Source organism: Lolium rigidum, chromosome 7 (assembly GCF_022539505.1).
Source record: "Lolium rigidum isolate FL_2022 chromosome 7, APGP_CSIRO_Lrig_0.1, whole genome shotgun sequence".
NCBI lineage: Eukaryota > Viridiplantae > Streptophyta > Magnoliopsida > Poales > Poaceae > Lolium > Lolium rigidum.
This window is the reverse complement of record NC_061514.1, coordinates 156,476,234-156,491,610: the sequence shown is the minus strand read 5'-3', so window position 1 is coordinate 156,491,610 and position 15,377 is coordinate 156,476,234.

Genomic DNA, 15,377 nt, shown 5'->3' with positions numbered 1-15,377 from the left:
GGACATATGAGTGAACATGTCATGGCAGAATTGCAGAAGAGAGACCTGCTAAATAGCTGCAATTTGAGTAAGTTTGAGTTCTGTGAGCACTGCATTTTTGGTAAGCATAAAAGGGTTAAATTCAATGCTTCCGTTCATACCACCAAAGGGATTTTAGATTATGTGCATGCTGATGTGTGGAGACCTTCCCGCAAGACTTCTCTTGGTGTTGCAAATTACATGCTTACTATCATTGATGATTACTCCAGAAAAGTGTGGCATTTCTTTTTGAAACATAAATCTGATGTGTTTGATGCTTTTAGAAAGTGGAAGTTATGGTAGAGAAGCAAACAGAAAATAAAGTAATTGTTTCGTACTGACAATGCCATGGAATTTTGTTCTACTATCTTTAATGATTATTGCAGCGATGAAAGCATTGTCAGGCACCACACCATCCCATACACTCCTCAACAGAATGGTGTGGCGGAGAGGATGAATAGAACCATCATCTCCAAAGCTCATTGCATGTTATCCAATGCTGGTTTGCATAGAAGTTTCTCAGTTGAAGCAGCCTCCACCGCATGTTACTTGATAAACAGGTCACCTTGTATTCCGCTTGATAAGAAAACTCCTATTGATGAATGTTGTCTTTAATGAGGCTGTCATGTTTTATAAGAGATCATCTACAAATGCTTCTGATGCTATTGATGTTTCTGATAATGAGCAACAGAGGATTAGCGTGCAGGTGGAGCACGTGGAGGAGAAAGCAAATCATGTTGCTGAAAATGATAACACTGTTGTTCAGCACACACCACCTGTTTTGCAGCAAACAAATGGTTCCATTGTTGCTGATAGACCGGGGCGTAACAAAGGTCAAAGTCCTCGTTTAATTGAAGAGTGTAATCTTGTTCATCATTCTTTGAGTTGTGCTGAACAGGTGGAGCATGATACTGAACCTGCCACATATGCAAAGGTTGTAGCATCAATTGACCGCGTGAAGTGGATTTCTGCTATGCAAGAATAGATGCAATCGCTTGACAAGAATGGCACATGGGATGTTGTGGGCTTGCCTAAACAAAAGAATGCTATCCGCTGTAAGTGGATATTTAAAAGAAAGGAAGGATTATCTCCTAATCAACCTCCAAGGTTTAAGGCAAGGTTAGTGGCAAAAGGTTTCAGTCAAATTCTAGGTATTGATTATAATGATGTATTCTCTCCGGTTGTGAAGCATAGTTCCATTCGTGCATTCTTTGGTATTGTGGCTATGCATGATCTTGAGCTTGAGCGAGTGATACATCTCAAACGTATCTATAATTTCTTATGTTCCATGCTACTTTTATGATGATACTCACATGTTTTATACACACTTTATGTCATTATTATGCATTTTCCGGCACTAACCTATTGACGAGATGCCGAAGAGCCAGTTGTTGTTTTCTCTGTTTTTGGTTTCAGAAATCCTACAAAGGAAATATTCTCGAAATTGGACGAAATCAATGCCCAGGGTCTTATTTTTCCACGAAGCTTCCAGAAGACCGAGGGAGATACGAAGTGGGGCCACGGGGCGCCGACACCATAAGGCGGCGCGGACAGGGTGGGCCCCGCGCCGCCCTGAGGTGTGGGGCCCCCGTGCCTCCTCCGACTCCGCCCTTCCGCCTACTTAAAGCCTTCGTCGCGAAAACCCGTGTACCGAGAGCCACGATACGGAAAACCTTCCAGAGACGCCGCCGCCGCCAATCCCATCTCGGGGGATTCAGGAGATCGCCTCCGGCACCCTGCCGGAGAGGGAATCATCTCTCGGAGGACTCTTCATCGCCATGATCGCCTCCGGATCGATGTGTGAGTAGTTCACCCCTGGACTATGGGTCCATAGCAGTAGCTAGATGGTTGTCTTCTCCTCATTGTGCTATCATGTTAGATCTTGTGAGCTGCCTATCATGATCAAAATCATCTATTTGTAATGCTACATGTTGTGTTTGTTGGGATCCGATGAATATTGAATACTATGTCAAGTTGATTATCAATCTATCATATATGTTGTTTATGTTCTTGCATGCTCTCCGTTCCTAGTAGAGGCTGCGGCCAAGTTGATACTTGTGACTCCAAGAGGGAGTATTTATGCTCGATAGTGGGTTCATGCCTCCATTGAATGCGGGACAGTGACAGAAAGTTCTATGGTTGTGGATGTGCTGTTGCCACTAGGGATAAAACATCAATGCTTTGTCTAAGGATATTTGTGTTGATTACATTACGCACCATACTTAATGCAATTGTCTGTTGTTTGCAACTTAATACTGGAAGGGGTTCGGATGATAATCTGAAGGTGGACTTTTTAGGCATAGATGCATGCTAGATAGCGGTCTATGTACTTTGTCGTAATGCCCTGATTAAATCTCATAGTACTCATCATGATATATGTATGTGCATTGTTATGACTTCTTTATTTGTCAATTGCCCAACTGTAATTTGTTCACCCAACATGCCATTTATCTTATGGGAGAGACACCACTAGTGAACTGTGGACCCCGGTCCATTCTTTACATCTGAAATACAATCTACTGCAAACTCTGTTCTTTACTGTTCTTCGCAAACAAACATCATCTTCCACACTATACATCTAATCCTTTGTTTACAGCAAGCCGGTGAGATTGACAACCTCACTGTTACGTTGGGGCAAAGTACTTTGATTGTGTTGTGCAAGTTCCACGTTGGCGCCGGAATCCCTGGTGTTGCGCCGCACTACACTCCGCCACCAACAACCTTCACGTGTTCCTTGACTCCCTACTTGGTTCGATAACCTTGGTTTCTTGCCGAGGGAAAACTTGTCGTTGTACACATCACACCTTCCTCTTGGGGTTCGCAACGGACGTGTGTCTTACACGCCATCAAGACAATTTTCTGGCGCCGTTGCTGGGGAGATCAAGACACGCTGCAAGGGGAGTCTCCCACATCCAATCTCTCTACTTTGTTTTTGTCTTGCTTTACTTTATTTTATTTATTGCTTTGTTTGCTCTCTATATCAAAAATACAAAAAAATTAGTTGCTAGTTTTACTTTATTTACTGTCTTGTTCTCTATATTGAAAACACAAAAAAATTAGTTACTTGCATTTACTTTATTTAGTTTGCTTTATTTACTACTGCTAAAATGGGTACTGTTGAGAACACTAAGTTGTGTGACTTCACTAGCACAAATAATAATGATTTCTTATGCACACCTATTGCTCCACCTGCTACTACAGCAGAATTCTTTGAAATTAAACCTCCTTTACTAAATCTTGTTATGAGAGAGCAATTTTACGGTGTTAGTTACGATGATGCTGCTGCCCATCTTAATAATTTTGTTGAACTTTGTGAAATGCAAAAGTATAAGGATGTAGATGGTGACATTATAAAAGTAAAATTGTTTCCTTTCTCCTTAAGAGGAAGAGCTAAAGATTGGTTGCTATCTTTGCGTAATAATAGTATTGATTCATGGACTAAATGTAAGGATGCTTTTATTGGTAGATATTATCCTCCCGCTAAAATTATATCTTTGAGAAGTAGCATAATGAATTTTAAGCAATTAGATAATGAACATGTTGCTCAAGCATGGGAGAGAATGAAATCTTTGGTAAAGAATTGCCCTACCCATGGACTAACTACTTGGATGATCATCCAAACCTTCTATGCAGGATTGAATTTTTCTTCACGGAACCTATTGGATTCAGCTACTGGAGGTACCTTTATGTCCATCACTTTGGGGGCGGCAACAAAGCTTCTTGATGATATGATGATAAATTACTCTGAATGGCACACGGAAAGAGCTCCACAAGGTAAGAAGGTAAATTCTGTTGAAGAAACTTCCTCCTTGAGTGATAAGATTGATGCTATTATGTCTATGCTTGTGAATGGTAGATCTAATGTTGATTCTAATAATGTTCCTTTAGCTTCATTGGTTGCCCAAGAAGAACATGTTGATGTGAACTTCATTAAAAGTAATAATTTCAACAACAATGCTTATAGGAATAATTCTGGTAACAACTATAGGCCATATCCTTCTGCTAATGGTAATGGTTATGGTAATTGTTATGGAAATTCTTACAACAATAATAGGAGTGTACCCTCTGGTCTTGAAGCCATGCTTAAAGAATTCATTAGTACACAAACTGCTTTTAACAAATATGTTGAAGAAAAGCTTGATAAAATTGATATTCTTTCTTCTAAGGTTGATAGACTTGCCTCTGATGTCGATCTTTTAAAATTGAAAGTTATGCCTAATGAAGATAAAGATATAAAGTCATTTGCTACAGCAAACGCCATCCAAGTTTGAATTAATGAAAATATTAGATTGATGGCTGAATTGCATGCTAGGTGGGAAAGAGAAGAGAATGAAAAACTAGCTAAAGAGAATAATGTAGCTAAAGTTTGGACTATTACCACCACTAGTAATGTTAATGCTTCACATGTTGCTACACCCCCTACTATCAATGGTAAAATAATTGGTGTTGGCAATGTTTCTACTCCTAGTGCAAAGCGTGCAAAATTGCTCGAAAGCTGCTAAAGCTGCTGAAACCTGTTTGTGATAAAACTGCTGAAATTTTTCAAAATATTGGGGACAATGATTCCATTGCTGTAGATCATAATGGTGTAGATTTTGATGATTGTCACATCTCTGAAGTTATAAAGTTCTTACAAAAACTTGCTAAAAGTCCCAATGCTAGTGCTATAAATTTGGCCTTTACAAAACATATTACAAATGCTCTCATAAAAGCTAGAGAGGAGAAACTAAAACTTGAAACTTCTATTCCTAGGAAGTTAGAAGATGGTTGGGAGCCCATCATTAAGATGAGGGTCAATGATTTTGATTGTAATGCTTTATGTGATCTTGGTGCAAGTATTTCTGTTATGCCTAAGAAAATCTATGATATGCTTGACTTGCCACCATTGAAAAATTGTTATTTGGATATTAATCTTGTTGATCATTCTATAAAGAAACCTTTGGGGAGGATTGATAATGTTCGCATTATGGTTAACAATAACCTTGTCCCCGTTGATTTTGTTGTCTTGGATATTGAATGCAATGCATCTTGTCCCATTATATTGGGAAGACCTTTTCTTCGAACTGTTGGTGCTACCATTGATATGAAGGAAGGTAATATTAAATATCAATTTCCTCTCAAGAAAGGTATGGAACACTTCCCTAGAAAGAGAATGAAGTTACCTTATGATTCTATTATTAGAACAAATTATGATGTTGATGCTTCATCTCTTGATAATACTTGATTCACACTTTCTGCGCCTAGCTGAAAAGCGTTAAAGAAAAACACTTATGGGAGACAACCCATTATTTTACTTCTGCACTTTGTTTTATATTTGAGTCTTGGAAGTTGTTACTACTGTAGCAACCTCTCCTTATATTTATTTTATTGAATTGTTGTGCCAAGTAAAGTCTTTGATAGTAAAGTCAATACTAGATTTGGATTACTGCGCAGAAATAGATTTTTTGCTGTCACGAAATTGAGCAGCCCCTGCTGTAGAAAATTTAGAAAAATCTTCCGATTTACGTGCGTGATCCTCAGATATGTACGCAACTTTCATTCAATTTGAGCATTTTCATCTGAGCAAGTTAAGTGCCCCTGAAAAATTCGTCTTTACGGACTGTTCTGTTTTGACAGATTCTGTCTTTTATTTCGCATTGCCTATTTTGCTATGTTTCATGGATTTCTTTGTTCCATTAACTTTCAGTAGCTTTGTGCAATGTCCAGAAGTGTTAAGAATGATTATGTCACCTCTGAATATATGAATTTTCAATTATGCACTAACCCTCTAATGAGTTTGTTTTGAGTTTGGTGTGGAAGAAGTTTTCAAGGGTCAAGAGAGGAGGATGATACAATATGATCAAGAAGAGTGAAAAGTCTAAGCTTGGGGATGCCCCCGTGGTTCATCCCTGCATATTTTAAGAAGACTCAAGCATCTAAGCTTGGGGATGCCCAAGGCATCCCTTCTTCATCGACAACTTAGGTCACCTCTAGTGAAACTATATTTTTATTCCGTCACATCTTATGTGCTTTACTTGGAGCGTCTGTTTGTTTTTGTTTTTGTTTTGTTTGAATAAAATCGGATCCTAGCATTCCTTGTTTGGGAGAGAGACACGCTCCGCTGTTTCGTATGAACACATATGTTCTTAGCTTTATTCTTAATGTTCATGGCGAAGGTTGAAACTGCTTCGTTCATTGTTATATGGTTGGAAACAGAAAATGCTGCATGTGGTAAATGGTATAATGTCTTGAATAATTTGATACTTGGCAATTGTTGTGCTCATATAGATCATGTTTAAGCTCTTGACATCATGTACTTTGTACCTATTAATGAAGAACTACATAGAGCTTGTCAAAATTTGGTTTGCATGATTAGTTTCTCTAGAGTCTAGATATTTTCTGGTTAAGGTGTTTCAACAACAAGGAGACGATGTAAAGTCTTATAATGCTTGCAATATGTTCATATGTAAGCTTTGTTGTACCATTTTATACTTGAGTTTGCTTCAAACAACCTTGCTAGCCTAGCCTTGTATTGAGAGGAATTCTTCTCGTGCATCCAAATCCTTGAGCCAAAAACTATGCCATTTGTGTCCACCATACCTACCTACTACATGGTATTTCTATGCCATTCCAAAGTACATTACTTGAGTGCTACCTTTAAAATTCTATCCTTTGTCTTTGCAATATATAGCTCATGGGAAAAATAGCCTTAAAAACTATTGTGGTGAAGAATATGTACTTATGTATCTTATTTCTTAATAAGTTGCTTGTTGAGCGGTAACCATGTTTCTGGGGACGCCATCAACTATTATACCTTTTTTGAATATCATGTGAGTTGCTATGCATGTTCGTCTTGTCTGAAGTAAGGGCGATTTTCATGATCAAATGGTTTGAGTATGCATATTGTTAGAGAAGAACATTGGGCCGCTAACTAAAGCCATGATCCATGGTGGAAGTTTTAGTTTGGATAATCAATCCTCAATCTCTTATGAGAATTTTATCTGTTGTTGAATGCTTATGCATTAAAGAGGAGTCCATAATATGTTGTCTATGTTGTCCCGGTATGGATGTCTAAGTTGAGAATAATCAAAAGCGAGAAATCCAATGCGAACTTTCTCCTTAGACCTTTGTACAGGCGGCATAGAGGTACCCCTTTGTGATACTTGGTTGAAACATATGCTATGCAATGATAATCCATGTTAATCCAAGCTAATTAGGACAAGGTGCGAGCACTATTGGTAATCTATGCATGAGGCTTGCAACTTATAGGATGTCTTATACATAACACATATGATTTATTACTACCGTTGACAAAATTGTCTCTATGTTTTCAAAATGAAAAGCTCTAGCACAAATATAGTAATCCATGCTTCCCTCTGCGAAGGGCCATTCTTCTACTTTATTGTTGAGTCAGTTCACCTATTCTTTCTATCTTAGAAGCAAACACTTGTATCAACTGTGTGCATTGATTCTTACATGTCTACCTATTGCACTTGTTATATTACTTTGTGTTGACAATTATCCATGAGATATACATGTTGAAGTTGAAAGCAACTACTGAAACTTATATCTTCCTTTGTGTTGCTTCAAAGCTTTCTACTAAGAATTTATTGCTTTATGAGTAACTCTTATGCAAGTCTTATTGATGCTTGTCTTGAAAGTACTATTCATGAAAAGTCTTTGCTATATGATTCATTTGTTTATTCATTGTCTTCACCATTGCTTCGAATCGCTGCATTCATCTCATATGCTTTACAATAGTATTGATCAAGATTATGATAGCATGTCACTTCGAAATTATCTTTGTTATCGTTTACCTACTCGAGGGCGAGTAGGAACTAAGCTTGGGGATGCTTGATACGTCTCAAACGTATCTATAATTTCTTATGTTCCATGCTACTTTTATGATGATACTCACATGTTTTATACACACTTTATGTCATTATTATGCATTTTCCGGCACTAACCTATTGACGAGATGCCGAAGAGCCGATTGCTATTTTCTCGCTGTTTTTGGTTTCGAAATCCTACAAAGGAAATATTCTCGGAATTGGACGAAATCAATGCCCGGGGTCTTATTTTTCCACGAAGCTTCCGGACCGAGGGAGATACGAAGTGGGGCCACGGGCGCCGACACCATAAGGCGGCGCGGACAGGGGTGGGCCCCGCGCCGCCCGAGGTGTGGGGCCCCGTGCCTCCTCCGAGCTCCGCCCTCCCGCCTACTTAAAGCCTTCGTCGCGAAAACCCCCGTACCGAGAGCCACGATACGGAAAACCTTCCCGGAGACGCCGCCGCCGCCAATCCCATCTCGGGGGATTCAGGAGATCGCCTCCGGCACCCTGCCGGAGACGGGAATCATCTCCCGGAGGACTCTTCATCGCCATGATCGCCTCCGGATCGATGTGTGAGTAGTAAACCCCTGGACTATGGGTCCATAGCAGTAGCTAGATGGTTGTCTTCTCCTTATTGTGCTATCATGTTAGATCTTGTGAGCTGCCTATCATGATCAAGATCATCTATTTGTAATGCTACATGTTGTGTTTGTTGGGATCCGATGAATATTGAATACTATGTCAAGTTGATTATCAATCTATCATATATGTTGTTTATGTTCTTGCATGCTCTCCGTTCCTAGTAGAGGCTCTGGCCAAGTTGATACTTGTGACTCCAAGAGGGAGTATTTATGCTCGATAGTGGGTTCATGCCTCCATTGAATCTGGGACAGTGACAGAAAGTTCTAAGGTTGTGGATGTGTTGTTGCCACTAGGGATAAAACATCAATGCTTTGTCTAAGGATATTTGTGTTGATTACATTACGCACCATACTTAATGCAATTGTCTGTTGTTTGCAACTTAATACTGGAAGGGGTTCGGATGATAACCCGAAGGTGGACTTTTTAGGCATAGATGCATGCTGGATAGCGGTCTATGTACTTTGTCGTAATGCCCTGATTAAATCTCATAGTACTCATCATGATATATGTATGTGCATCGTTATGCCTTCTTTATTTGTCAATTGCCCAACTGTAATTTGTTCACCCAACATGCCATTTATCTTATGGGAGAGACACCACTAGTGAACTATGGACCCCGGTCCATTCTTTACATCTGAAATACAATCTACTGCAAACTCTGTTCTTTACTGTTCTTCGCAAACAAACATCATCTTCCACACTATACATCTAATCATTTGTTTACAGCAAGCCGGTGAGATTTACAACCTCACTATTACGTTGGGGCAAAGTACTTTGATTGTGTTGTGCAGGTTCCACGTTGGCGCCGGAATCCCTGGTATTGCGCCGCACTACACTCCGCCACCAACAACCTTCACGTGTTCCTTGACTCCTACTGGTTCGATAACCTTGGTTTCTTACTGAGGGAAAACTTGTCGCTGTACACATCACACCTTCCTCTTGGGGTTCCCAACGGACGTGTGTCTTACACGCCATCAAGCAGCTAGATGTAAAGACAAATTTTCTGCATGGTGAGCTTGAAGAGGAGATATACATGGACCAACGTGAAGGTTTTGTTGTGCTTGGTAAGGAGGATCTTGTTTGCAAGTTGAAGAAGTCCCTTTATGGTCTGAAACAGTCTCCAAGACAGTGGTACAAAAGGTTTGATTCATTTATGCTTGCACATGAGCTTAACAGATCTCAGTATGATAGTTGTGTTTCTATCAAGTTTTTTTAATGGGTCACCAATATACTTAATGTTATATGTTGATGATATGTTGATTGCTGCCAAGAGCAAGAAAGAGATCACTAATTTAAAGTCACAATTAAGTAGTGAGTTTGAGATGAAGGATTTTGGCGCTGCTAAGAAAATACTAGATATGAAAATTATAAGAGATAGAAAATCTAGTATGTTATTTCTTAGTCAGCAAAACTACACTCACGTGGACAGGAAAGCGCTTCTTCTTGGTCCTCTTTCTTTAAAAAATGGGCAAGACATCACTATGAGGTGTAGCGACTACGGTAGTTGATGTATGAATTCCGCCTTGACCGCTGAGAAGCTACTACTCTTTTTTCTGGTCTAGGGAAAGATTCCGGATTTTGCAGAAAGCTCTTCATCGTTTTAATATGCATGATGCAAAGACTGTTAGTACACATATTCCTCGTCATTTTAAATTGTCAGTATTGCAATATCCTAGTACTAATGAAGATATTGAGTACATGTCACGAGTTCCATATTCTAGTGTTGTTGGTTCCTTGATGTATGCCATGGTTTGTTCTCGTCGTGATTTATCATATGTTATGAGTTTGGTCAGTCGATACATGGCTAATCATATCCTGATAAAGAACATTGGAAAGCTATTCAGTGGATTTTCAGGTACCTTCGTGGCACATCCAAAGCTTGCTTGAAGTTTGGCAAGACCGGTGAGGGACTCGTAGGCTATGTGGATTCAGATTTTCCTGCCGATTTGGATAAGAGAAGATTCCTCATAGGTTATGTATTCTTGTTACAGAATTTTACAAAGAAATTCAAGGGTAAAGTTTTTACTGACAACCTATGGCCAGCTTCATACACATGCAGCTCTAGGAAGCATCTGTTTCATTTGGATGTGTTGTATAAACAAAAACCTGGGGTGAAGGAGTACTTGGATGAACATCATGGTAGGGTGTGGTCAAGAAGCCAATTCAATGAAATTTGCAAGGTAGACATGTAACAAGTAACCTTGCGGAGAGTTTCAATTCAAAGGTCAAGTCATTGAAAGGGCTTATGTTGTGGCAAATATTTGATAAGATTAGGCAGATGATCATGATAAAGATCGATCTACGTCAAAGAATTGCATCCACAAATTATGTTGGCCATCTCATGCTCCCATCTTTGATTAAGTCTTTGCATGCCAGGGCAAAACAATTGAGGATGCAATGCGTCAGAAAAGGAATGGAGGCTGAGGTAACCTACAACGACAAAGAAAACGAGCGGTGGAGGTATCCGGTGAGTTTGGTTGATAGGACATGCCATTGTAGGGGATGGCGAGATCCGTGGGATACCGTGCATACACGCATTGTTTTTCATGAGTGTTATAGGGGGTGAAGATGGTGAAGTTGATCAGTATGTGTCATAGTATTTCTCTGTTGCCAAATTTAGGGCTGCATATGCTATGAATGTTCCTACCTTGTTGGGAAAAGACCAATGGATGAAAGTCGATCCGGACTTCAAGCTGTACTCTCCGGTATTGACTAGACCGGCGGGTAGGCCGAGGAAGAATAGGATCAGAGCTAGTGCAGAGGGTGGTGCACCGATTCGAAAACGTAAGTGCAAACGTTGTGGAATCCCTGAACACATTGCTAGGCTTTGTAAAAATGGAGTTGACCCAGATTTTGGAATGGAAGATCAGGCGGGAGCAGCAAATGCAGAGGAGAATGAAGCAGCAATTCAACTTGAGATTGAAGCGACGAGTTCAACATGAGGAGATTGAAGCGACAAATGCGAGAGGAGATTGAAGCGAGCAATTGAACATGAGGAGATTGAACCGATGGATCGAGAGCGAGAGGGAACGGATGGATGTAGAGCTGTTTGAACCGATGGATCGAGAGCGAGAGGGAACAGATGGATGTAGAGCTGCTTGAACCGATGAGTCCGGAGGAGAGGGAACGATGATAATCGAGATTGCTTGGAAAGTGGTATGGCACGGACTAGTGCTCACTTCGAAGAGCTGATGGCGAGAAGAAAAAGCACAAGCTTCGCAGAAGAAGAAGAACAAGAAAGAGGGCAAAAGGAAGGTAGACACCGGTAATATCCCCGGTAGGGTTACCCGGAGTAAGGTGGCGGCCCAGCCGAGTCACACCGAGGAGCAAGAGAAAGATTTTATTCTGAACAACTAATTTGAATTTGTATGAACAATTTGTATTGGGGTTCGCTTTGTATTGGGATGCCTTTGTGTTGAACAATTTTAATTTGTATGAACAATTTTAATTTGTATGAACAATTTGAATTTGTATGAACAATTTGTATTGGGGTTCCCTTTGTATTGGGGATCCCTTTGTGTTCAACAATTTGAATTTGTATGAACAATTTGTATGCCACATTTAAGCCACATTTATCATTTTCTCTAGGGTTTAGGGTTTTAGGGTTTAGGGTTTAATTCAAAATAATTCAAAACATGGTGGAACCTTCCCATGGAGTCTTGTTATGTTACCTACAACCTAGAGAAATAATAATGGAAAAGGAAATATAGTGCTATGAAGTTTTTATGCCAAAAGCTTCAAAACCACTTCCTAGTCCATGAGCTACTAGCTATGAAGATGCAGGGCTTTCTGCTCAATACACCTCCCAAATACCCACTATGTTTACAAACTTTGTCCAAATGAGTCCAAATTCGTCACACTTGTGTATCTTTGAATTGCAAACAATATCTAGTCGGCCAAAATGTAATATATTGTTCAAATAACACAATTTTACATTTTTATGCCAAAAAGCTTCAATTTCCCTTAGTCCCTTTATTATTTGGGTGCCCCTGTTTTACTTAGTGTTACTCAGTTTTCCCCCTCCGAGCCCACTTGTTTTACTCAGTCCTACTCAGTTTTGCCCTTCCGATAAACATTTCCTCACTTTCCCCCCTCTTAGTTCTACTCAGTTTTCCTAACTTGTACTCACTGGCTGATCTCTGATTGGTCGAGATGTATGTCACACGGATCTTGGTTGGTTGAAAGCTCAACGAACGCTTCCACCGTTCGATCATTTATGATCGGACGGCCTGTATATCTCTCTCTACCACGATGGACGCATACAGAGACAAGAGCAGAGCACATACCTACCAACCCTGGCAGTCGCATATTCCAGTCGCATCTTCCTCTCTCCTATTTCCTCTCTTACTCCGGCGGTCGCGGCGGCGCGGATCTAACCGTGCGTGCGGTGGCGTGTGCAGCGGCGCGGATCTAAGAGTGCCGGTGAGGATCTAACCGTCAGAAATAGTTGAAATGTCTCTCTCTGTCTCACTTTCGTTTCTCTTCTCGGATCTGTTGAATGATGAAGAACCCCAAGATGGCGGCCGTGCCGACAGTGGTCATCGATGCCACGAACATTGAAGCCATCGCCTACAACATCGCTTCGACGGCGCAGATCCAGCATTCAATGTCGGAGGCTGTTGATGTCTCACTTCCGTTGCCCTCCTCAGATCCGTTGCTGATGAAGGACAACAAGACGTCGGCCGTGCCGACAGTGGTCATCGATGCCACGAACATTGAAGCCATCGCCTACAACATCTCTTCGACGGCGCAGACCCAGCCTTCAATGTCGGAGCCTGTTGATGTCTCACTTCCGGTGCCGAGAGTGCGAATCGATGCCAAGACGATTGAAGCCATTGTCTACAACCGCGCTGCAAAGCCACCGATCCAGCCCTCCGCAGATCCGTCGCTGATGAAGTACACCAAGATAGCGGCGGTTCCGACAGTGGTCATCGATGCCACGAACATTGAAGCCATCGCCAATAACATCGCTTCAACGGCGGATGGCGCAGATGACCACCCCTCAGCCGCCCGTCGTCCCGGCCTTTCTTGCCCATCGCTGCGCGGCCGTGTTCGACGCCGCAAATTGGGATAAATTATGATAAATTTGTATTTTTCAATTTCCAATTGGGATAAAATTGTTCGAACTACTACTTCCGTCTCAAAAAAAGCTTCTCCACGTTCTTGATGTGTCCATGTACATCCGTATGTATGATATGAATTTCATCCCAACTTGATTGGGAAGATATTGATATATATTTGATCCGGAGGCTGGTACATGCTTTCACTTTTGGGATCCCTTCACTTTTATAAAATGTTCATGCATGCTAAAATTATCGTGCGCATTACTTAGCACAACTAGGAAATTGTACGCCAAAATACAGTGCTTAGAGTCACAACAAAATACAGTGGTTAGAGCCATCTACTGAATAACAATTCTATACTAAATCGTCTACCAGAACCAGATAACTGCTAGGACAGGGATGACACCTAATAAAACTGCCCAGATGAATCTACTTTTCTCCTCTCCCATCACTTGAAGTTCATGTTCTAGATTTTCTACCACTTGATCAAATACGGCAAGATCTGTCTCACTCTCAACTTCTCCTTGCGAATAAGCTCTGAATTCTTCTTTTCTTCCTCCACAATACGCTTCAGCTCGAATATCATCAGGTTTTACGGGCCAATTCATCACCTAAATTGGACACCTTCTCCTCCAAATCCATCCTCTGGCTACACCACTGGGTTGATTCATCTTGGTATGCAATGTACCATGGATCATTTGCTTCCTGGCTAACTGTAACAATAATGGAAAAAAGAACAACTGAAATCACTCCAACGGGACATGGCGGCACTTCAAATTCAACGGTAGTACAGAGAGCTGAAGCTAGATACCTGCACTTCCGACGAGGTAGGAGAAGTAGAACGTGGCCACGACATGATCGAATCCTGTAGGATAACGTTGCATAGAAAACAAAAAATTTCCTACCGCGAACACGCAATCCAAGCCAAGATGCAATCTAGAAGACGGTAGCAACGAGGGGGTATCGAGTCTCACCCTTGAAGAGATTCCAAAGCCTACAAGATGAGGCTCTTGTTGCTGCGGTAGACGTTCACTTGCCGCTTGCAAAAGCGCGTAGAAGATCTTGATCACGATCGGTTCCGGCGCCACGAACGGGCAGCACCTCCGTACTCGGTCACACGTTCGGTTGTTGATGAAGACGACGTCCACCTCCCCGTTCCGAGCGGGCAGCGGAAGTAGTAGCTCCTCCTTGAATCCGGCAGCACGACGGCGTGGTGGCGGTGGCGGTGGAGATCTCCGGCGGAGCTTCGCTAAGCATATGCGGGAGAAGTGGAGGAGGAGAAGAAGCTAGGGTTTGGGGAGAGAGGGGGTTGGGCGCCGGCCCTCTAAGGGGTGCGGCCAAGGCTGAGCCAAAGAGTGGCTGCCCCCCTCCCTCTCCTCCTCATTATATAGGTGGAAGCCCCAAGAGTTCTAGTCCAAGTCTTCGAATAAGACCCCAACACTAAAACCTCCCATATGTGGGAAACCTACTCAAGGAGGGAGTCCCACTCAAGGTGGGACTCCCACCTTTCCTTGTGGTGGGGTGGCCGGCCACCTCTAGGTGGAGCCCACCCGGGACTCCTCCTTTAGGGTTTGGCTGGTCAAGCTTGTGGAGTCCTTCCGGGACTCCACTTTCCATAGTGCGTTTCATCCGGACTTTTCTAGAACCTTCTAGAACCTGCCATAAATGCACCGGATCATTTCCAAACTTGGAATATGACTTCCTATCTATGAATCTTATTCTCCGGACCATTCCGAACTCCTCGTGATGTCCGGGATCTCATCCGGGACTCCGAACAAATGTTCGAACTCCATTCCATATTCAAGTTCTACCATTTCAACATCCAACTTTAAGTGTGTCACCC